Genomic DNA, 24,852 nt, shown 5'->3' with positions numbered 1-24,852 from the left:
CGCAATATTCCAAATGTGGCCCAACCATCGTTCTATACAGCTGCAACATCATATGCCAACTTTTATATTCTATGCCCCGTCCAATAAAGGCAAGCATGCCATATGCCTTCTTCACCACCCTCTCCACCTGTTCTGCCATCTTTAAGGATCTGTGGACTTGTACACCCAGGTCCCTCTGTGTGTCTATACTCCTGATGGTTCTGCCATTTATTGTATAGCTCCCCCTTACATTAGATCCACCGAAATGCATCACTTCGCATTTATCTGGATTAAATTCCATCTGCCATTTCTCCGCCCAATGTTCCAGCCTATTTATATTCTGCTGTATTCTCTGATAATGTTCATCACTATCCGCAACTCCAGCAATCTTTGTGTGGTCCGCAAACTTACTGATCACACCAGCTACATCTTCCTCCAAATCATTTATATATATCACAAACAGCAGGGGTCCCAGTACAGAGCCCTGCGGAACACCACTAGTCACAGACCTCCAACCGGAAAAAGACCCCTCCACTGCTACCCTCTGTCTTCTATGGCTGAGCTAGTTCTCCACCCACCTAGCTAGCTCACCTTTTATCCTGTGAGATTTAACCTTTTGCACCAGCCTTCCATGAGGGACCTTGTCAAACGCTTTACTAAAATCCATACAGACAACATCCATGGCCCTTCCCTCGTCAATCGTTTTTGAAACCTCCTCAAAAAACTCAACCAAATTTGTGAGGCATGACCTCCCTCGCACAAAACTATGCTGTCTATTGCTAATGAGATTATTCAGTTCTAAATGCGCATATATCCTATCTCTAAGAATCTTTTCCAACAATTTCCCTACCACAGACGTCAAGCTCACCGGCCTATAATTACCCAGGTTATCCTTGCTACCCTTCTTAAATAACGGGACCACATTTGCTCTCCTCCAATCCTCTGGGACCTCACCTGTGTCCAGTGAAGAGACAAAGATTTCTGTTAGAGACCCAGCAATTGCATCTCTCGCCTCCCTGAGGAGTCTAGGATAGATGCCATCCGGCCCTGGGGATTTGTCTGTCTTAATGTTTCCTAAAAAATCTAACACTTCCTCCCTTGTAATTGAGATTTTTTTAACGGGTCAACAAATCGCTCTGAGACACTACCAGTCAACATGTCCCTCTCCTTTGTGAATACTGATGCAAAGTATTCGTTTAGGCTCTCACCTACTTCCTTTGGTTCTGAGCATAATTCCCCTCCTTTGTCCCTGAGAGGTCCGATTCTTTCCCTAACAACCCTCTTGTTCCTAACGTATGTATAAAATGCCTTAGGATTCTCCTTCATCCTGTCTGCCAAGGACATTTCGTGACCCCTTTTTGTCCTTCTAACTCCCTGTTTGAGTTCTTTTCTACTTTCTCTGTATTCCTCCAGTGCTCCATCTGTTTTCAGCTGCCTGGACCTCATGTATGTCTCTTTTTTCTTTTTGATTAGACCCACAATTTCACTGGTTATCCACGGCTCTTGAATCCTACCTTTCCTATCCTTCCTCTTTACAGGCACATGCCTGTCCTGCAGTCCTATCAACTGCTCCTTAAAAGACTCCCACATGCCAGATGTGGATTTACCCTCGAACAGCCTCTCCCAATCAACAGCCACCAAATCCTGCCTAATCCGGCTGTAGTTAGCCTTCCCCCAATTCAGCACCTTACCCATAGGACAACACTCATCTTTTTCCATTACTATCCTAAAGTTTACAGAATTGTGGTCACTGTTCGCCACATGTTCCCCACTGAAACTTTGAAGACCTGACCAGGCTCATTCCCCAGTACTAGGTCCAGTATAGCCCCCTCTCTAGTTGGACTGTCAACATATTGTTCCAAAGAACCTTCCAGTCCGCATTTTATAAATTCTTCCCCGTCCAGGCCCCCAGCCCTCAGCGATTTCCAGTCTATGTGAGGGAAATTAAAGTCTCCCACTACAACAACCTTATTTTTTCTGCACCTGTCCAGAATCTCCTTACATATCCGTTCCTCAACTTGCCGTGGGCTGTTGGGAGGCCTGTAGTATACCCCCAGCATAGTGACTGTGCCCTTCCTGTTTCTGAGCTCCACCCACAGTGACTCGTTACCTGACCCTTCCATATTGTCCATCCTCTGTACTGCTGTAATATGCTCCCTAACCAGCATTGCTACTCCCCCACCTCTCCTCGCCCCTCCTCTGTCTCGCCTAAAACACTTATACCCCGGAATATTCAGCTGCCAGTCCTGTCCTTCTTTTAACCAAGTCTCCATCACTGCAACCACATCCAAGTTCCGCGCAAGAATTAAGGCTCTAAGCTCGTCTGTCTTGCCCGTGACACTCCTTGCATTGAAGCAGATGCACTCCAGACCTCCAGGCCCACTGAGGTCATCCTCCCCCAGAATGCCCTTCCTCTTAGATAGCCTTGTCTTGGCCCCAACCTCGTCCCCAGCCTCTATGCTTATTGACCTATTGTTCTGATCCCCACCCACCTGCCACATTAGTTTAAACGCACCCGAACCACACTAGCAAAACTCCCAGCTAGGATATTCGTGCCCCTCCAGTTTAGGTGCAACCCGTCCTTCTTGTACAGGTGCCATCCTCTCTTGAAGACTTCCCAGTGATCTACGACTTCAAAACCCTCCCTCCTGCACCAGTCCTTTAGCCACGCGTTCAGCTGTGCAGTCTCCCTGTTCCTAGCCTCACTAGCTTGTGGCACTGGGAGTAGTCCAGAGATCGCTACCTTAGAGGCCCTGCTTTTTAGCCTACTACCCAACTCCCTGGATTGCTCTTGCAGGACCTCCCTGCTCTTTCTGCTACATCATTTGCACCAATGTGGACAATGACGTCTGTCTGGTTACCCGCCTTTTTTAGGATGCTTCCTACCCACTCAGAGACATCCAGGACCCCGGCACCAGGGAGGCAGACTACCATCCTGGAGTCTCATTCACGCCCACAGAACCGCCTGTCTGTACCTTGTCAAAGGCCTTGCTAAAATCCATGTGGACAACATCAACTGCACTGCCCTCATCTACCTTTTTGGTTACCCTTTCAAAAAACTCAATCAAATTTGCCCCTTCAGTCTGCTCGCAACCATCAGTAAAGTGATGGGCAGGGTCATTAACAGCATATCAAGCAACACTTATTCTGCAATATAATGCTCACAGATGCTCAGTTGGGTTCTGCCAGGGTCACTCAGCTCCTGACATCATTACAGCCCTGGTTCAAACATGGACAAAAGAACTAAATTTCAAAGGTGAGGTGAGAGTGACCGCCCTTAATATCAAGGAAGCATTTGTCCGAATATGACATCAAGATGCCCGAGTAAAACTGGAGTCAATGGGAATCGGAGGAAAACCCTCAGTTGGTTGGAGTTATACCGAGCACAAAGATGGTGGTGGTTGGAGGTCAATCATCTCAGCTCCAGGACATCACTAAAGGAGTTAATCAGGGTATTGTCCTAGGCCCAACCCAACCGAGCACTTCCCCCAATTTCCCCCTCAAGGGGGAAATGCTAATTTCACCGAGAGGTCTGGAGGCTTGTATAGTTGAACATAACTGTTTATAGGCAACCTATAACTATGTATAAGAATCATAGAATCCCTACAGTGCAGAAGGAAGCCATTTGGCCCATCGAGTCTGCACTGTCCACAATTCCATCCAGGCCCTATTCCCGTAACCCCACATATTTACCCTGCTAATCCTCCTGACACTAGGGTCAATTTAGCATGACCAATCAACCTAACCCACACATCTTTGGACTGTGGGAGGAAACTGGAGCACCCGGAGGAAACCCACGCAGACACGGGGAGAATGTGCAAACTCCATATAGACAGTGACCAGAGGCCGGAATTGAACCTGGGTCCTTGGCACTGTGAAGCAGCAGTGCTAACCACTGTGCCAATGTGCCGCCTTAGATATGTACATATCTAAGGTACTGCCATGCAGAGGTGCTGTCTCCATGATGGCTCCTTCCACAACTAGTCCACTATTATGTGACACTCTATCATAACATGGGTGGTACTATTCTCCAATCCCGCATTAACCCTTGCTCTGCCGAACAGCCTTATACTATAATCACCCCCGCTGCTACCATATTTAATATACCGGTGGCATAGTTTATGTTATGCATGGTTTAATTTATTTATAGAGACTGGAACCTTATTCTGACCGCTTCTTCCAACTGGTTTATTAACACAATACGTTATGTTCCAGAATAGGATGCCTTTCATGTGTACAGGCTGTTTCATCCTCTTCCCTGCGTGTCCAGCGCATGATAGCTGATGTCATTGTTACATCAAAGTTACACCATTATCATAGTTACTCTATTAGCCCATTGCACTTCAGTAGTGTTCAGATAATACAAGCCTTTGATTGGCTTGAATCAGGCCACCATGAGCAATCTTGCCTATGAGAACATCAAGGAATATGCTTTGAGCTAGTTATGTTTTGCAGGTTTCATACTTTCATTTTTTTAACATTCATTTACAGGATGTGAGCTTTGCTGACTAGGCCAGCATTTATTGCCTATCCCTCATTGTTCTTGAGAAGCAGGCTGCTTTGTCCTGGGTGATGTCAAGTTTCTTGAATCTTGTTGGAGCCACACTCATCCAGGAAAGTAGACAGTATTTCATCACATTCCTGACTTGTGCCTTGTAGTTTGTCAACAGGCTTTGGGGAGTCAGGAGGTGAGTTACTTCTCAACCACTAACTTGCTCTCATAGCCATGGTATTATTTTGGTTGGTTGAGTTCAGTTCCTGATCAATACTAACCCCCCAAGATGCTGAGAGTGGGGAATTCAGTGATAGTGATACCATTGAACGTAAAGGGGCAATGGTTAGGTTCTCTTTGCTGGAGATGGTCAATGCCTGGCACTTGGATCATTACATGCCACTTGTCATCATAAGCTTGGATATGGTGCAGGTGTGCTGTATTTGGACATGAACTGCTTTGGTATCTGCAGGGTCATGGATGATGCTGAACATTGTGCAGTCATTAGTGAACATCCCCACTTCTGACCTTATGATGGAAGGAAGGTAATTGATGAAGCAGCTGGAAATTGGGGGAAGTGCTCGGTTGGGTTGGGCCTAGGACAATACCCTGATTAACTCCTTTCGTGATGTCCTGGAGCTGAGATGATTGACCTCCACCCACCACCATCTTTGTGCTCGGTATAACTCCAACCAACTGAGAAATCATAGAAATCATAGAAACCCTACAGCACAGAAAAAGGCCATTCGGCCCATCGAGTCTGCACCGACCACAATCCCACCCAGGCCCTACCCCCATATCCCTACATATTTACCCTCTAATTCCTCTAACCTACGCATCTTAGGACACTAAGGGCAATTTTAGCATGGCCAATCAACCTAACCCGCACATCTTTGGACTGTGGGAGGAAACCGGAGCACCCGGAGGAAACCCACGCAGACACGAGGAGAATGTGGAAACTCCACACAGACAGTGACCCAAGCCGGGAATCGAACCCAGGTCCCTGGAGCTGTGAAGCAGCAGTGCTAACCACAGTGCTACCGTGCCGCCGAGGGTTTTCCTCCGATTCCCATTGACTCCAGTTTTACTAGGGCCCCTTGATGCCATATTCGGTCAAATGCTTCCTTGATATTAAGGGCGGTCACTCTCACCTCACCTTTGGAATTTAGTTCTTTTGTCCATGTTTGAACCAGGGCTGTAATGATGTCAGGAGCTGAGTGACCCTGGCAGAACCCAACTGAGCATCTGTGTGCATTATATTGCTGAATAAGTGTTGCTTGATATGCTGTTAATGACCCTGCCCATCAAGAGTGTAGATTGGGGGCAGATGTTTGAGGGCAAATCAACATCTGGCATGTGGGAGGCTTTCAAGTGTAAGTTGATAGGGATTCAGGACCGGCACATTCCTGTAAGAATGAAGGATAAGTATGGCAAGTTTTGGGAACCTTGGATAACGAGAGATATTGTGAGCCTAGTCAAAGAGAAAAAGGAAGCATTTGTCAAAGCTAGGAGGCTGGGAACACATGAAGCAAGTGTGGAATACAAGGAAAGTAGAAAGAAACTTAAGCAAGGAGTAAGAAGGTCTAAAAGGGGTCATGAAAAAGCATTGGCCAGCAGGATTAAGGAAAATCCCAAGGCTTATTGTGCATATATAAAGAGCAAGAGGGTAGCCAGGGAAAGGGTTGGCCCACTCAAGGACAAGGGAGGGAGTCTATGCGTGGAGCCAGAGGAAATGGGTGAGGTATTAAATGAGTACTTTTCGTCAGTATTCACCAAAGAGAAGGACTTGGTGGATGATGAGTCTGGGAAAGGATGTGTAGATAGTTTGAGTCATGTTGAGATCAAAACGGGGAGATATTGGGGTTCTTGAGAAACATTAAGGTAGACAAGTCCCCAGGGCCTGATGGGATATACCCCAGAATACTGAGAGAGGCAAGGGAGGAAATTGCTGGGGCCTTGAGAGAAATCTTTGTATCCTCACTGGCGACAGGGGAGGTCCCAGAGGATTGGAGAATAGCCAATGTTGTTCCTTTGTTTAAGAAGGGTAGCAAGAATAATCCAGGTAATTACAGGCCGGTGAGCCTTACATCAATGGTAGGGAAATTATTGGAGAGGATTCTTCGAGACAGGATTTATTCCAACTTGGAAATAAGTGGACGTATTAGTGAGAGGCAACATGGTTTTGTGAAGGGGAGGCCGTGTCTCATGAACTTGATCAAGTTTTTCGAGGAAGTGATGAAGATGATTGATGAGGGTAGGGCAGTAGATGTTGTCTACATGGACTTCAGTAAGGCCTTTGACAAGGTCCCTTACGACAGACTGGTGCAGAAGGTGAAGTCGCATGGGATCAGAGGTGAGCTAGCAAGGTGGATACAGAACTGGCTCGGTCAAAGAAGACAGAGGGTAGCAGTGGAAGGGTGTGTTTCTGAATGGAGGGCTGTGACAAGTGGTGTTCCTCAGGGATCAGTGCTGGGACCTTTGCTGTTTGTAATATATATAAATGATTTGGAGGAAAATGTAACTGGTTTGATTAGTAAGTTTGCGGACGACCCAAAGGTTGGTGGATTTGCAGATAGCGATGAGGACCATCAGAGGATACAGCAGTATATAGACCAGTTGGAGACTTGGGCAGAGAGATGGCAGATGGAGTTTAATCCGGACAAATGTGAGGTAATTCATTTTGGAAGGTCTAATACAGATAGGAAATACACAGTAAATGGCAGAACCCTTCAGAGTATTGATAGACAAAGGGATCTGGGTGTACAGGTACACAGGTCATTGAAAGTGGCAATGCAGGTGGAGAAGGTACTCATGAAGGCATACGGCATGCTTGTCTTCATCAGCCGGGGTATCGAATTTAAAAATTGGCAAGTCATGTTGCAGCTTTATAGAACCTTAGTTAGGCCGCACTTAGAATATAGTGTTCAATTCTGGTCGCCACACTACCAGAAGGATGTGGAGGCTTTGGAAAGAGTACAGAAAAGATTTACCAGGATGTTGCCTGGTATGGAGGGCACTAGCTATGAGGAGAGGTTGGAGAAACTTGGTTTGTTCTCATTGGAGAGACGGAGGTTGAGTGGAGACCTGATAGATGTCTGAAAGATTATGAGAGGCATGGACAGAGTGGATAGTCAGAAGCTTTTTCCCAGGGTGGAAGAGTCAATTACTAGGGGACATAGGTTTAAGGTGCGAGGGGCAAGGTTTAAAGGAGATGTATGAGGCAGATTTTTTACACAAAGAGTAGTGGGTGCCTGGAACCCGTTGCCGGGGGAGAGAGTGGAAGCGGATACAGAAGTGACTTTTAAAGGGCATCTTGACAAGTACATGAATAGGATGGGAATAGAGGGATATGGTCCCCGGAAGGGTAATCATAGAAACCCTATTGAGGCCATTCGGCCCATTGAGTCTGCACCGACCACAATCCCACCCAGGCCCTGCCTCCATATCCCTACATATTTTACCCGCTAATCCCTCTAACCTACTCATCTCAGGACACTAAGGGGCAATTTTAGCATGGCCAATCAACCTAACCCGCACATCTTTGGACTGTGGGAGGAAACCGGAGCACCCGGAGGAAACCCACGCAGACACGAGGAGAATGTGGAAACTCCACACAGACAGTGACCCAAGCCGGGAATCGAACCCAGGTCCCTGGAGCTGTGAAGCAGCAGTGCTAACCACAGTGCTACCGTGCCGCCGAGGGTTTTCCTCCGATTCCCATTGACTCCAGTTTTACTAGGGCCCCTTGATGCCATATTCGGTCAAATGCTTCCTTGATATTAAGGGCGGTCACTCTCACCTCACCTTTGGAATTTAGTTCTTTTGTCCATGTTTGAACCAGGGCTGTAATGATGTCAGGAGCTGAGTGACCCTGGCAGAACCCAACTGAGCATCTGTGAGCATTATATTGCTGAATAAGTGTTGCTTGATATGCTGTTAATGACCCTGCCCATCAAGAGTGTAGATTGGGGGCAGATGTTTGAGGGCAAATCAACATCTGGCATGTGGGAGGCTTTCAAGTGTAAGTTGATAGGGATTCAGGACCGGCACATTCCTGTAAGGATGAAGGATAAGTATGGCAAGTTTTGGGAACCTTGGATAACGAGAGATATTGTGAGCCTAGTCAAAGAGAAAAAGGAAGCATTTGTCAAAGCTAGGAGGCTGGGAACACATGAAGCAAGTGTGGAATACAAGGAAAGTAGAAAGAAACTTAAGCAAGGAGTAAGAAGGTCTAAAAGGGGTCATGAAAAAGCATTGGCCAGCAGGATTAAGGAAAATCCCAAGGCTTATTGTGCATATATAAAGAGCAAGAGGGTAGCCAGGGAAAGGGTTGGCCCACTCAAGGACAAGGGAGGGAGTCTATGCGTGGAGCCAGAGGAAATGGGTGAGGTATTAAATGAGTACTTTTCGTCAGTATTCACCAAAGAGAAAGACTTGGTGGATGATGAGTCTGGGAAAGGATATGTAGATAGTTTGAGTCATGTTGAGATCAAAACGGGGAGATATTGGGGTTCTTGAGAAACATTAAGGTAGACAAGTCCCCAGGGCCTGATGGGATATACCCCAGAATACTGAGAGAGGCAAGGGAGGAAATTGCTGGGGCCTTGAGAGAAATCTTTGTATCTTCACTGGCGACAGGGGAGGTCCCAGAGGATTGGAGAATAGCCAATGTTGTTCCTTTGTTTAAGAAGGGTAGCAAGAATAATCCAGGTAATTACAGGCCGGTGAGCCTTACATCAATGGTAGGGAAATTATTGGAGAGGATTCTTCGAGACAGGATTTATTCCAACTTGGAAATAAGTGGACGTATTAGTGAGAGGCAACGTGGTTTTGTGAAGGGGAGGCCGTGTCTCATGAACTTGATCAAGTTTTTCGAGGAAGTGACGAAGATGATCGATGAGGGTAGGGCAGTAGATGTTGTCTACATGGACTTCAGTAAGGCCTTTGACAAGGTCCCTTACGACAGACTGGTGCAGAAGGTGAAGTCGCATGGGATCAGAGGTGAGCTAGCAAGGTGGATACAGAACTGGCTCGGTCAAAGAAGACAGAGGGTAGCAGTGGAAGGGTGTGTTTCTGAATGGAGGGCTGTGACAAGTGGTGTTCCTCAGGGATCAGTGCTGGGACCTTTGCTGTTTGTAATATATATAAATGATTTGGAGGAAAATGTAACTGGTTTGATTAGTAAGTTTGCGGACGACCCAAAGGTTGGTGGATTTGCAGATAGCGATGAGGACCATCAGAGGATACAGCAGGATATAGACCAGTTGGAGACTTGGGCAGAGAGATGGCAGATGGAGTTTAATCCGGACAAATGTGAGGTAATTCATTTTGGAAGGTCTAATACAGATAGGAAATACACAGTAAATGGCAGAACCCTTCAGAGTATTGATAGACAAAGGGATCTGGGTGTACAGGTACACAGGTCACTGAAAGTGGCAATGCAGGTGGAGAAGGTACTCATGAAGGCATACGGCATGCTTGTCTTCATCAGCCGGGGTATCGAATTTAAAAATTGGCAAGTCATGTTGCAGCTTTATAGAACCTTAGTTAGGCCGCACTTAGAATATAGTGTTCAATTCTGGTCGCCACACTACCAGAAGGATGTGGAGGCTTTGGAAAGAGTACAGAAAAGATTTACCAGGATGTTGCCTGGTATGGAGGGCACTAGCTATGAGGAGAGGTTGGAGAAACTTGGTTTGTTCTCATTGGAGAGACGGAGGTTGAGTGGAGACCTGATAGATGTCTGAAAGATTATGAGAGGCATGGACAGAGTGGATAGTCAGAAGCTTTTTCCCAGGGTGGAAGAGTCAATTACTAGGGGACATAGGTTTAAGGTGCGAGGGGCAAGGTTTAAAGGAGATGTATGAGGCAGATTTTTTACACAAAGAGTAGTGGGTGCCTGGAACCCGTTGCCGGGGGAGATAGTGGAAGCGGATACAGAAGTGACTTTTAAAGGGCATCTTGACAAGTACATGAATAGGATGGGAATAGAGGGATATGGTCCCCGGAAGGGTAATCATAGAAACCCTATTGAGGCCATTCGGCCCATTGAGTCTGCACCGACCACAATCCCACCCAGGCCCTGCCTCCATATCCCTACATATTTTACCCGCTAATCCCTCTAACCTACTCATCTCAGGACACTAAGGGGCAATTTTAGCATGGCCAATCAACCTAACCCGCACATCTTTGGACTGTGGGAGGAAACCGGAGCACCCGGAGGAAACCCACGCAGACACGAGGAGAATGTGCAAACTCCACACAGACAGTGACTCAAGCCGGGAATCGAACCCAGGTCCCTGGAGCTGTGAAGCAGCAGTGCTAACCACTGTGCTACCGTACCGCCCCAGGGTTTTAGTTAAGTCGGGCAGCATGGTCGGTGCAGGTTTGGAGGGCCGAAGTGCCTGTTCCTGTGCTGTGGTTTTCTTTGTTCTTTGTTCTTTGAATTTCAGACAAGCTGGAGAAGGAACACAGATTCTGAAAGCATGTAAAATGAAAGAAACAGAAGCCTGATCTAAGAGAAGTGCACCTAAATTGAAGACACAGTTGGGAAGCACCTCAATAAAAAGCTCTCTTACAGATGTGGAGGCTGAAGAAGTTTACCAGGGCACATGGTGGTCCATTGTCAGACCTGCTGAAGGCAGAGCCAAGGAACCTAGTTGGATAAAAAAAAAGTCTGATAAAATTCCATGAAGGAAGAAAGGCTGAAAAAAATGAAGAATCCATGATAAAGAAGAATCCACTGTGCAAATGAAAAACAAAGAATCTGAGTGAAGGCAGAGTTAAGAGACCGAGCCAAATCACAAGAAGAGTGACCAAAATATAGTAAGAACTTACCTTTCAAAATAGTTAGCAATCAGGATCAGCATGTCCAGAGCAGAGGAAAACTGCAACAACAGGTCCCCAGCTCACAGTGTGGTGGCTGAGCTATGCTGAAGAAAAAAAAGTCAGGCAGAGTTTAAAACGAACGTCCCAGTATCTTTAGAATGATTACAAAATCCATTCGATGGTTCAAACGTTTTGTTCCAGATGTTTCTTGCAGGGAGAATAGTTGAAAACAAAAATGAACAACCTTTAAGTCAATGGGAGCCTGCCAAAACTGACAAGTATGGGAAAACACAGTAAGAAGTCTAACAACACCAGGTTAAAGTCCAACAGGTTTATTTGGTAGCAAAAGCCACTAGCTTTCGGAACAGGCTGCCCCTTCGTCAGGTGGGTGGGAGTTCTGATCACAAACAGGGCACAAAGACACAGACTCAATTTACATGAATAATGATTGGAATGTGAGTCTTTACAGCTAATCAAGTCTTAAAGTTCCACAAGTATGGGAAAAACAGAGAGAGAAGAAAATAAAAAGCTGCAGATCCACTTTGAAGAGAGAAAAAAAATTAAAGAGGTACTTACTCTTTTTTCAAAAAACACCCATGGAAAGTAACTTAAAATTACCAGGCCAGTTTAGCCTAAGGCAAAGGTCAAACCAGACCCAAAATTGGGAGAAGAAAATGGCAAAAAAATTACAGGACTACATCAGGATTAAGTAAGAAATAAGAAGTACAAGTTAATACATTTTTATACTTATTTGGTGTTTTTGCAGATGAAGTAATCCGAAAACAAAGTATAGATGAATCCTCAACCACAATTAAAAGTTTTGACAGATGTTTTAAAACTTCAAGTTCTGGAGAGATACATCTTAAAAAGGTCAAGAACACCCCCAATAAAGCACTGAAAGGATGAGAAGACCCCGAAATGAGAGAAAGAGAGGGACCCCAGAACGAGGACAGAAAAATCCAGGCTGAGGGAGAAAGGGGACCCCTGACTAAGGGAGACAGAAGACCGCAGGCCAAGGGTAACTGGAGACTTCAGGTTAAGGAAAATAATACTACAAGATGGTCACAGCCCATGTCAACACAACAAAGTAAACCAGTCGAACAGTGCATAAAAATCAAGAGTCCGAGAAGCAAGTGAAAGGCTTAAAAAGGGGAATTTCACAGTAACTTCATTGCAGTGTTAATGTCAGCCTTACTTGTGACTAATAAATAAACTTTACTTTAAAAATAGAGATTTTTGAAAATACTGACACTTAGCCAAACTGCAACAGCAAGTGGCAGTGTAAAGCATGCAGCTGGCTGTGAATGAAGGAAAGCTACCTGAGATAATCCAAAAGAAACAAAACATGCAAAAACAAAATGCAAAAACAAGCAGGAAAATGGTCATACTAAAGTTGAATTGAAGGAACTTGAAGGTGCAGCCAGGTACTTCAGCAGATAGAAAAGATACTCAAAGAAGTCATTGCTCTGAAAGTCACTTTGAAGAGGAGCTAAAAAAAAGATGTTGAATACTACTTCAGAAAAAGCTGGATTGGAACAAAATATAAATAGTTGAAAGAACAGCAGAATGTCCTTTCAGATAAAATGCAAAAGGAGTTTATAACCCTTCAACAGCATAAAGAAATCAAAACTGACAAGAACAGTCAAGTGGGAGAACAGCAGAAGAAACTCAAGGAGACTCTGTTGAATTATAAGAAAAGTCAAGGTGAAGCAATTAAGCTTCACAAAGAAAAAGAAAACCTGGTAAGAACCTTCACGTGTTTTAATGATCCTTTAGGTCAAAGTTTGTTCCTCTGGAAAATTACGAAGAGAAGCGAAATGAATTTAATGTCACTCTGAATAAACTAAAGAAGTAGTTGGCAGAGAATGCTCAGCAAAGATCTATATTCCATGAGGAAACTAAGAGATACAAGAAAGAAACTGAAGAGTTGGGGAAATATATGAGTGCAAAGGAGGAGGCACTGAAAGGAAAAGATTTTTGATTTGATTTTGACTTGATTGATCATTGTCAAATGTAATGGGATGCAGTGAGAAGTATTGTTTCTTGTGCGCTATACAGACAAAGCATACCATTCATAGAGTACATAGGAGAGAAGGAAAGCAGAGGGTGCAGAATATAATTACAGATAGGGTGTCGAGAAAGATCAGCTTAATATATGGTAGGTCTATTCAAAAGTCTGATGACAGCAGGGAAGAAGATGTTCTTGAATTGTATGTGATATCAGACATTTGTATCTTTTTGTCGACAGAAGATGATGGAAGAGAGAATGTCCGGGGTGTGCACAGTCCTTGATTATGCAGGCTGCTTTTTTGAGGCAGTGGGAAGTGTCGACGGAGTCAATAGATGGGAGGCTAGTTTGCGTGATGGACTGGGCTACATTTAAAACTCTTGTAGTTTCTTGTGGTCTTGGTCAGAGCAGGTGCCATACCAAGCTGTGAGACATTTGAAAGGATGCTTTCCATGATGCATCTGTAAAAATTGGTGAGTCTGTAGCAGACATGATGAATTTCCTTAACCTCCTGAGAAAGTTGCAGAACTTTGCAAGCTACAAGTGGATACAGAAGCCATGAGTAGCACAATTCCAGAACTGAAACAAGACTTCTTCACCGGAGACAGGCCTGGTCAGCAGTGAAACCAAACATGGACAAGGACAAAGTTCTGCTGCAGGCAGGGAAAGAACAGACAGAAGAAAAAGTAAATCTGACACTGCAGCTCAAGGAACTGAAAGAAAAAATACTGGATGCCTCAAACATACTGAGAACCATTGAGTTGTTGAAAACTAATGTGGCTGAAATGAAAATCAAGAACCGAGAATGGCAAGAAAAGTTGAACCAATGTAAGGGAAAGTAAAAAGATTTGGAGGCAAAACAGTTGAAGTTGGAGATGACTTTCCCAGCCTTTGGTAATACATGACTACCAAGTTCAGCTGTGTGTAGATCTTCTTGGAAACTGAAAACTTCTGCAGCATCTGATGCAATAATTTCTACCTTTGGAAACACTACTGCTCTGAGAGGGCAAGGAGTCTGTACGCATTGAGTATTGCCTCCTGTGGCCTTCATCCCTCTGGCCATGCACTCCCTGCTGTTTCTACTTTCTGCTGACCACCAGTCAATTGCTCCATAATAGTCTGTTGCTGCTCTGATGATCATCCCATGCCTGTCATCCTAGTGCAATCTAATTAGGGATCCATTGTATCACCCATTGTGATCTTTTCTTAAATTTATACTGATGAACAATGACTCACTGCAGAAACACATGTGTAACCAGTTACTCAACAATATGACCTTCAACAAAGTTCTTGAGTCACGATTATAGTATCATAGAATCTCTACAGTTCAAAAGGAGGCCATTTGGCCCATCGCGTTCGCAATGACTCTCCAACAGAGTCCAGGCCCAGCCTCCTATCCTCGTAACCCCACATATTTACCCCCACTAATCCCCCTAACCTATACATCTTGGGACACTAAGGGGCAATTTAACATGGCCAATCCATCTAACCTGCACATCATTAGACTGTGGGAGGAAAAGGAGGAACTGGAGGAAATTCATGCAGGCACAGAAAGAACGTACAAACTCCACACTCACAGTTACCCCAGGTTGGAACTGAACCCAGATCCCTGGCATTGTGAGACAGTGCTAACCACTATGCCCCCATGCCAGTTATCCAAAATTCTGCTCTATCTGTGCATTATCTTACATCGAGTTCAATTCCTGTGCTCACTGATTTACGTCAGCTCCTGATCAAGCAACATCTTGATTTAAAAATTCTCATCCTCATTTTTTAAGTTCATGGGCTCACCTCTTCCCTATCTCCGTAACCTTCTCCAGCCTTACAATCCTCTTCACTCCTGCAACTCTGGCCTCTTGTCCATTCCTGATTTTAATCATTCCACCAGTGGGGGCTGTGTCTTCAGTTGCATAGGTTCTTGGTGATTATGGTGATTGTCCCTTGAAGGACAACACAGCAGAAGAGAGTCACCTGGCTTGAGGGACCAACTGGGACTGAGAGTGGGTAATCACCTCAGGGGGTGGAGCTCTCTCTCTTAGACTGAAGACATCTAGAAGACATGTAGGGACTGGAGCTAGGCTGCTCCAGGGAGGCAGGTCATGAGAACCTTTGTACAATTTTTTTCTTGTTAATAAATACCTTTGGTATTTCTGACAGTCTGTAACATGCATCATTACATTAACAATGGTGGTGGGATGGATTGTGATGACACAGCCAATCTGGTTTTAAATGAAGTCTGAATAAAAATGCCTGTTTTTGGGTGAATAGACCCAATGAGATGTTGAGACAGTGTCAGACCCTGCAGAACAGATGTGGAGCGAGCGTGAGTTGGCCAGTACAGTCAGAAGTTTAGAAATATATAGAAAAAGAATGAGGAGAAAACAGCCCTCAGAAGCAAGAGATGCGACTTTGATTTTTTAAAAAGTGTTCCAGGTAGCAACAGAGAACTTCTGAGGTTTTGGGGAGAAGAGAGGTTCCCAACCTCCTAAAAGAAGAACAAGTTTTAAAAAATTTAAAATAATGCTCCTGAATGGACAGCGCTGGATCTGCTCATGAAATTAACAAAGGAAAGAATGGGTATGTCAAAACAAGAAGAAAATAACGGACTCTCCAGGCAGCTAAAAATAAAAAACTTGCAGAGATCACTGACAGAGTTTTCTACCAGTAAAAAGGAGACGCTTTGGAGGGTTGTAAGAGAAGAGGTGGAATTTTCCTCCCCCTCTGTGGGAGGCTGCTCGCTGATGGTGGGATCTTATGGTTGGCTGGCAATTTAAAAATGTTGACAGTCTTAAAGTGGTAATGTATTTAAAGTTGAAATGCATTTAAAGAGGTAATACATTTAATGCAGCAACCATAAGAAGGAACAGCAAATTGGAGAAGACCCCAGATCGAGGGCAACTCACTAAAAAGGTCCATTGCAATGAAGAACTCAAGAAAGAGGCAACGCAAGACCACAGAGGAGGAAATGAAGACTTCAGGGAAGAGACAACAAAGGACCCTGAAGGATAACACTGAAATACCCCAGAAGGAGGACATTGAAGAGCTCCAATGGGGCAATGAAAGACTCCAAAAGGAGGGCATTGAAAGACATTAAATGACCAAATGAAGGACAGTGAGAGAATTGCAGATTGGAAACAAGTCAACACTTCATTGGACCCAACCAACAGTGAGACCAAAAAGTGTTTGGCTGAAGTTAAGACAAGTAGAAATGAGGATTCCATAAGTGAAAAGTACATGTCCAGCAATGGCCTGATGGATTCACCTTGGAAGAAACGCAGAAATTAAAGGCTTCCCTAGGCACTAGAGAACATAAAGAGGAATCACAAAAAGAATTAAAAACCCTAGAGAAAACATTAAAACAACAAGATGAAATAATCAACAGGAAACTTTAAAAAAGAATTGCAAAAATTGAGAACATGAAGTTAAGAAGGAGAACATAATGAGATAATGTAGAATAAACTGAATTCCATGAAAAATCAATTAGAAAATAAGAACAAGTCCAGTGAAAAATCGAATTAGAAGAATAAGAGCTTGAAGAAAGGAAGCTTGGCAATGAGAAATTAACTGAAGAGATAAAAACATTGACATTGACAGTGTAATCAACAAATCAAAGAAAGAAACTGAGTTTACGTGCCAGAACAAGATTGCTGAATTAGTCAAGCAAATGGAAAAGCAGTAAGCCTGTATGGAAGTGTCCTATGCAAGTCTGTGGGTGGAATTCTCCCATTTTCAGGCTGAGTTCTCCCACTGGCGGGAAAGCGGGAGTGAACACCGCTGGTTGCGATGTTCACAGGCCACCCTGCCTATTCAAATGGGCTACCCCAGCCCCCATATGAAGCACACGGATTCTCCGACTCCAGCAACAACTGATTTGCTGGAATCTCTCCAGTCAGTAACCAGTGGGAGCAGCTTAAAATCCCTCCCTGCACAACCCACAGTCGCATGACCAGGGAAGGTGGCTGGAATGTGACCGGCCCTCTGCTTCCTCAATGCAGATGTGGACTGGATGTTGGTCATCAAGGAGAGGAGGGCCACCCTGTTCCCCGGCTAGGTAGGAGACTACCTGTTAATATAGTGGCAGAGGCCTGGGAGGCGGTGGCTGAGGCTGTCCTCCAGTCTGACCTGGTGTGGCACCATCATGAAGGGACAATGAAGGGGAAAGATGTATTATGATCCAAATGCTCACAGACACTGCCCTTTTAGCATCCGGTGGCCTAGGGCTCTGCTTTTTCCTCTGCGACTGAATCCTAGAATGCCTAACCCACAGACCGTAATCAGGATAGGTAACGACACCTCCTCCACGATTATCCTCAACACCGGTGCCACGCAAGGCTGTATCATCAGCCTTATACACTTATACACTTATGACTGCATGGCCAAATTCCACTCCAACTCCATTTTTAAGTTTGCTGATGACACCACTGTAGTGGGTTAGATCTCAAACAATGATGAGACGGAGTACAGGAAAGAGATAGAGAATCTGGTGAAAGGTGTGATGTCAGTAAAATGAAGGAGAAAGTCACCGATTTCAGGAAATGTAGTCTATGTCAAAGGTGATGAAGTGGAAATTGTCGAGAGCTTCAAGTTTCTAGGTGTTCAGACCACCAACAATCTGATCTGGTCGCTCCATGCTGACACTATAGTTAAGAGAGCCCACCAATGCCTTTACTTTCTCAGAAGACTAAAGAAACTCAGCGTGTCCCACAACTCTCACCAATTTTCACAGATTCACCATAGAAGCAAATAGTATCCAAACCTCTCACAGTAGTCTAAGTGGGGTCTAACGAAGGTTCTGTACAACTGCAGCATAACATCTGCATCCCTATACTCCAGCCCTTGAGATATGAAGGCCAGCATTCCGTTGGCCTTCTTGATGATTTTCTGCACCTGTGCATGGCATTTTAAGGAGTTATGCACCTGAACCCCTGAATCTTGTCAGACAACCACTGAATTTAACTTTGTGCCGTCTAAAAAAAATAACATGATCTGTCCTTTTTTGATCCAAAATGGATAACCTCACACTTGTTTATGTTAAAATCCATTTGCCACAGCTTGACCCATTTACCTAATCAATCAATATCCCGTTGTAGTCCTCAACACTATCTACAATGCTGCCCAATTTTGAGTTGTCGGCAAATTTGGATATTTGACATTTTCTGCCATTATTTAAGTCATTAATGAATATTGTAAATAATTGAGGCCCCAAGACAGATCCCTGCAGGTCACCACTAGTCACATCCTCCCAATTTGAGTATTACCTATTACTATAACTCTCTGTTTCCTGTTGCTCAATCAATTTCCTATCCATGTCAGCAATCTAGCTTCAATTCCATGGGCTTCCACCTTAGCTAACAATGTCTTATGCAGGACTTTATCAAACTTCTGAAAGTCTATATAAACCACATCCATCGACTTGTCTCCGTCCACCGTCTTTGTTACCTCTTCAAAGAATTCTATGAGCTTTGTCAAGCATGAATCCATGCTGACCTTCCCTGATTAACTGAAATTTCTTGAGGTGATCAGTTATCCTATCCTTGATTAAAATGACACCAACAATTTCCTCACCACAGGCGTTAGGCTAACCGGTCTGTAATTTCCTGGTTTCCCTCTGTCACCCTTCTTAAAGAGCGGAGTGACATGAGCCAATTTTCAGTCCAGGGGTATGACTCCTGAGTCTAGGGAACTCTGAAAGACTAGTTACGGCATGGACAATGTGTTCTCCTACTTCCTTTAACATCCGTAGATGGAAACCATCAGGTCCTGAGAATTTGTCACTCTTTAGTTCCATTAGTTCCCCCATTATTGAATTATTAATAGAATTAACTATTCACTTAAGTAATTCTAATTAGACCCTGTCCATGATCCTCTGTTAGTTTCCTTGTGAATTCCGGCAAGCTATCTACTGTGAATACTGAAGCAAAATACTCATTCAGCAAATCTGCCATTTCCCCATGGTCATTGACAACATCCCCACCCTCAATCTTCAGCCAATAGTGTTTTTAACCAGTCACTTCCTCTTTATATAACTATAACATCTCTTATTGTCATTTAAATTCCTTGCAAATTTCCTTTCATAATCTCTTTTTGCCGCTCTTATAAGCCACTTTGTGGCCCTTTGTTGGTCTTTATATTTGTGCCATTCTGTGAGATGTGGACTATCCTTTGCATTCTTATAAACCATAGAAACCATAGAAACCCTACAGTACAGAAAGAGGCCATTCGGCCCATCGAGTCTGCACCGACCACAATCCCACCCAGGCCCTACCCCCCATATCCCTACATATTTTACCCACTAATCCCTCTAACCTACGCATCTCAGGACACTAAGGGGCAATTTTAGCATGGCCAATCAACCTAACTCGCACATCTTTGGACTGTGGGAGGAAACTGGAGCACCCGGAGGAAACCCATGCAGACACGAGGAGAATGTGCAAACTCCACACAGACAGTGACCCAAGCCGAGAATCGAACCCAGGTCCCTGGAGCTGTGAAGCAGCAGTGCTAACCACTGTGCTACCGTGCCGCCCAGTGGTTATAAGTCCTTTCTATTAATTTTATGATGTCTCTTCCATCCTTAGAAGTCATTGCTGTTTTTTTTTTCAAATCAAACATAGTTTTCAACTTTCTGTTTAAGTGTAGTAATGCAGATGAACTTTTGGGTAGTTGCATGAGTAGTGTTTTTATAAGATAATAAAAGGCTATTCACACGGTGTGATAACAAACTTTGTTCTTCAAAAAACTTTTAAAGAATGTCAAGGATTGTACAAATTTTTCAACAAATCCTTTGGTTGATGGATAATGTGGTATGGATTTTATATGCTAAATACCACTTACTTTGAGATAAACCTCAAACTCTTGGGAAGTGAACCATTATCACTAACGATCTGTTCCAGTTCACCAAATCTTGCAAAAATGTCATCAATGGTTTGTTCAAATGTTCTAGATCACAATTTCTGGCCACTTTGTGTGTCTATCAATTATGACTAAGAGCATGGCTTCAGTAATCTCACTTTGGTAGGAACAAATTTGCTAATAATTTACTAATCCTAGAAAGGACCTCAATTGCGTCACATTTGTCACACGTGGCACTTCTAAAATAGCATCCATCTTTTTAGGTGTTTTATGTAGGCCTCTACTATCTATAATGTGACCCAATTACTGGACTGATGTCTGGAAAAAGTCACACTTTTCTTTCTTGCTATGCAGACCATGTTCTTGAAGACGTTACAAAGCTGTTTCTAAATTATTCAGGAGCTCTAGTTCACTGGACCCTCTAATTAGAATAATGTCCAGGTAACACTGTACACAAAAGAGACAACTTGAAATCCGATCCATCTTTGGAATAGGGGTGGTGTGGATGTTATTCCAAAAGGCAATTTTTTTTACAACAGAAAATACCTTCATGAGTAACGATGGTGAGCAATACTTATGATTCAGTGGCTACATCATATGTAAATAAGTTTGTGAAAGATCAACCTTGCTGAATTTCTGCCCACCTGATAACCCAGCAAAGAAATCTTCAATTAAAGAAAGCAGATATTGATCAGCACACAACACTGGATATATGGTTGCTTTAAAATCATTACAAATACAAACTGAACCATCTGGTTTCATGACAGGTACAATGGGGGTATCCCAGTCACTCATTGTAACTGACTCCAACACACCAGTGTTAACAAGTCGTACTAATTCTTTTTCGACCTTGAGACAAATTGTATATGGTATCACTCTTGCTTTGAGACTTTTTGGTTGAACATTTGGCTGCATCTTGAGTTTCACTGAGTCATGTGTATCTTCGAATACACTCTTGTATTTATCCAGAAGGTGTTGTAGGCCTGTTTTGAAATCAACCAATCTGTTGCCAGCACTCCAGTTAAGCCTTATCTTCTACAACAATGAACTCCCAAATTGAGCTGGAAAATTATCATGCATGGAGAGGCAATTCTGCTGTTTGTCCACTCAACTCTACATTGACCATGATGTAGCCTTTTAATGACACAATCTCTGTGTATCTCCTTAAAACCACATCAGCTCATGGATGTTTCAGCTTTTGTTGGTACATGGTCTCAGAAATTAAAGATTCAGCACCAGTATTAACCTCCATCCTAATATGGTGTCCACTTAACTTTGGAATCATCCAGAATCTATGTGATTCACCCTGTAAAGATAAGACATTCAGTTGGGGTGCCATCATATTTCTGAACATTCTCTTCTTCACAGTCGTGATTCTTTTCTTCCATGTTGTAAATTATTTTTGGAGACTGCAACTTGATTTTCTTCTTGAAGGTATCCAAATTCTTCTGAATATTCTTTTGATGGGAAGCTGTTCTAGCCCAACAAACCTTTGTAATGTGACCTATTTGGCCACAATTCTTTCATTGACTACCCTTGCTCCAGCATTCACTTGCTGAATGGCCCAGTTTGGCACTTCTGTGATGTGCTTGATGCTGTTTTGACTTCTTATGGACAGTTCACAATTTGTCGATCTTCATTCCTGCACCAAAGTTATGAAACTTCTTTAGCAGCCAGTTCCATGGACACTGCAATTTCTATTAATGTTTTGAATGTCAAAGCGTGTTCAATAAGCAATCTTCTTTGGATAGCCTCATTTTGGAGATCATATCTAAACATCTTCTAAGAACTCACCAAACTCAAAATGTTGTGCCAGCCTTTTAAGGTTTCCAAATATTGTTCAATGCTTTCATCTTCTACTTGATTCCTTCAGTGGGATCTGAACCATTCCATGATGATCAATGGCTTTGGAGGGTAATGCTCTTCAAGGATCTTTGTCAAGTCATTGTAAGTTTTGGTTCCTGGCTTTGCTGGATGACCAAGCTTCAGAGCAAATGATAGATTTTACTTGTTATTGCACTGAGAAAAACTGGTACGAACAACTCATAGAACATAGAACAGTACAGCACAGAACAGGCCCTTCGGCCCACGATGTTGTGCCGAGCTTTATCTGAAACCAAGATCAAGCTATCCCACTCCCTATCATCCTGGTGTGCTCCATGTGCCTATCCAATAACTGCTTAAATGTTCCTAAAGTGTCTGACTCCACTATCACTGCAGGCAGTCCATTCCACACCCCAACCACTCTCTGCGTAAAGAACCTACCTCTGATATCCTTCCTGTATCTCCCACCACGAACCCTATAGTTATGCCCCCTTGTAATAGCTCCATCCACCCGAGCAAATAGTCTTTGAACGTTCACTCGATCTATCCCCTTCATCATTTTATAAACCTCTATTAAGTCTCCCCTCAGCCTCCTCCCCTCCAGAGAGAACAGCCCTAGCTCCCTCAACCTTTCCTCATAAGACCTACCCTCCAAACCAGGCAGCATCCTGGTAAATCTCCTCTGCACTCTTTCCAGCGCTTCCACATCCTTCTTATAGTGAGGTGACCAGAACTGCACACAATATTCCAAATGTGGTCTCACCAAGGTCCTGTACAGTTGCAGCATAACCCCAAGGCTCTTAAACTCCAACCCCCTGTTAATAAAAGCTAACACACTATAGGCCTTCTTCACAGCTCTATCCACTTGAGTGGAAACCTTTAGAGATCTGTGGATATGAACCCCAAGATCTCTCTGTTCCTCCACAGTCTTCAGAACCCTACCTTTGACCCTGTAATCCACATTTAAATTAGTCCTACCAAAATGAATCACCTCACATTTATCAGGGTTAAACTCCATTTGCCATTTTTCAGCCCAGCTTTGCATCCTATCTATGTCTCTTTGCAGCCTACAACAGCCCTCCACCTCATCCACCACTCCACCAATCTTGGTGTCATCAGCAAATTTACTGATCCACCCTCCAGCCCCCTCCTCTAAGTCATTAATAAAAATCACAAAGAGCAGAGGACCAAGCACTGATCCCTGTGGCACTCCGCTAGCAACCTGCCTCCAATCCGAAAATTTTCCATCCACCACCACCCTCTGTCTTTGATCAGATAGCCAGTTACCTATCCAATCGGCCAACTTTCCCTCTATCCCACACCTCCTCACTTTCATCATAAGCCGACCATGGGGGACCTTATCAAACGCCTTACTAAAATCCATGTATATGACATCAACTGCCCTACCTTCATCAACACACTTAGTTACCTCCTCAAAAAATTCTATCAAATTTGTGAGGCACGACTTGCCCTTCACGAATCCATGCTGACTATCCCGGATTAATCTGCATCTTTCTAAATGGTCGTAAATCCCATCTCTAAGGACCTTTTCCATCAATTTACCAACCACCGAAGTAAGACTAACCGGTCTATAATTACCAGGGTCATTTCTATTCCCTTTCTTAAACAGAGGAACAACATTCACCATTCTCCAGTCCTCTGGCACCATCCCCGTGGACAGCGAGGACCCAAAGATCAAAGCCAAAGGCTCTGCAATCTCATCCCTTGCCTCCCAAAGAATCCTAGGATACATTTCATCAGGCCCAGGGGACTTATCGACCTTCAGTTTATTCAAAACTGCCAGGACATCCTCCCTCCGAACATCTATTTCCTCCAGCCTATTAGCCTGTAACACCTTCTCTTCCTCAAAAACACGGCCCCTCTCCTTGGTGAACACTGAAGAAAAGTATTCATTCATCACCTCGCCTATCTCTACTGACGCCATACACAAGTTCCCACTACTGTCCTTGACCGGCCTTAACCTCACCCTGGTCATTCTTTTATCCCTCACATAAGAGTAAAAAGCCTTGGGGTTTTCCTTGATCCGACCCGCCAAGGACTTCTCGTGTCCCCTCCTAGCTCTCCTAAGCCCCTTTTTCAGCTCATTCCTTGCTAACTTGTAACCCTCAATCGAGCCATCTGAACCTTGTTTCCTCATCCCTACATAAGCTTCCCTCTTCCTTTTCACAAGACATTCCACCTCTTTCGTGAACCGTGGTTCCCTCACTCGGCCATTTCCTCCCTGCCTGACAGGGACATACCTATCAAGGACACGCAGTATTTGTTCCTTGAAAAAGTTCCACTTTTCATTAGTTCCTTTCCCTGACAGTTTCTGTTCCCAACTTATGCCCCCTAATTCTTGCCTAATCGCATCATAATTACCTCTCCCCCAATTGTAAACCTTGCCCTGCCGTACGGCCCTATCCCTCTCCATTGCAATAACAAAAGACACTGAATTGTGGTCACTATCTCCAAAGTGCTCTCCCACAACCAAATCTAACACTTGGCCCGGTTCATTTCCCAGTACCAAATTCAATGTGGCCCCACCTCTTGTCGGCTTATCCACATATTGTGTCAGGAAACCCTCCTGCACACACTGCACAAAAACTGCCCCATCCGAACTATTTGACCTACAAAGGTTCCAATCAATATTTGGAAAGTTAAAATCCCCCATGACAACTACCCTGTGACCTCCACACCTATCCATAATCTGCTCAGCAATTTATTCCTCCACATCTCTATTACTATTTGGGGGCCGATAGTAAACTCCTAACAACGTGACCGCTCCTTTCCTATTTCTAACCTCAGCCCATATTACCTCAGTGTGCAGATCCCCCTCGAAGTGCCTTTCCACAGCCGTTAAACTATC

The sequence above is a fragment of the Mustelus asterias genome, chromosome 7, assembly GCF_964213995.1.
Source record: "Mustelus asterias chromosome 7, sMusAst1.hap1.1, whole genome shotgun sequence".
Classification (NCBI taxonomy): domain Eukaryota; kingdom Metazoa; phylum Chordata; class Chondrichthyes; order Carcharhiniformes; family Triakidae; genus Mustelus; species Mustelus asterias.
Note: the sequence above shows the minus strand (reverse complement) of the source record.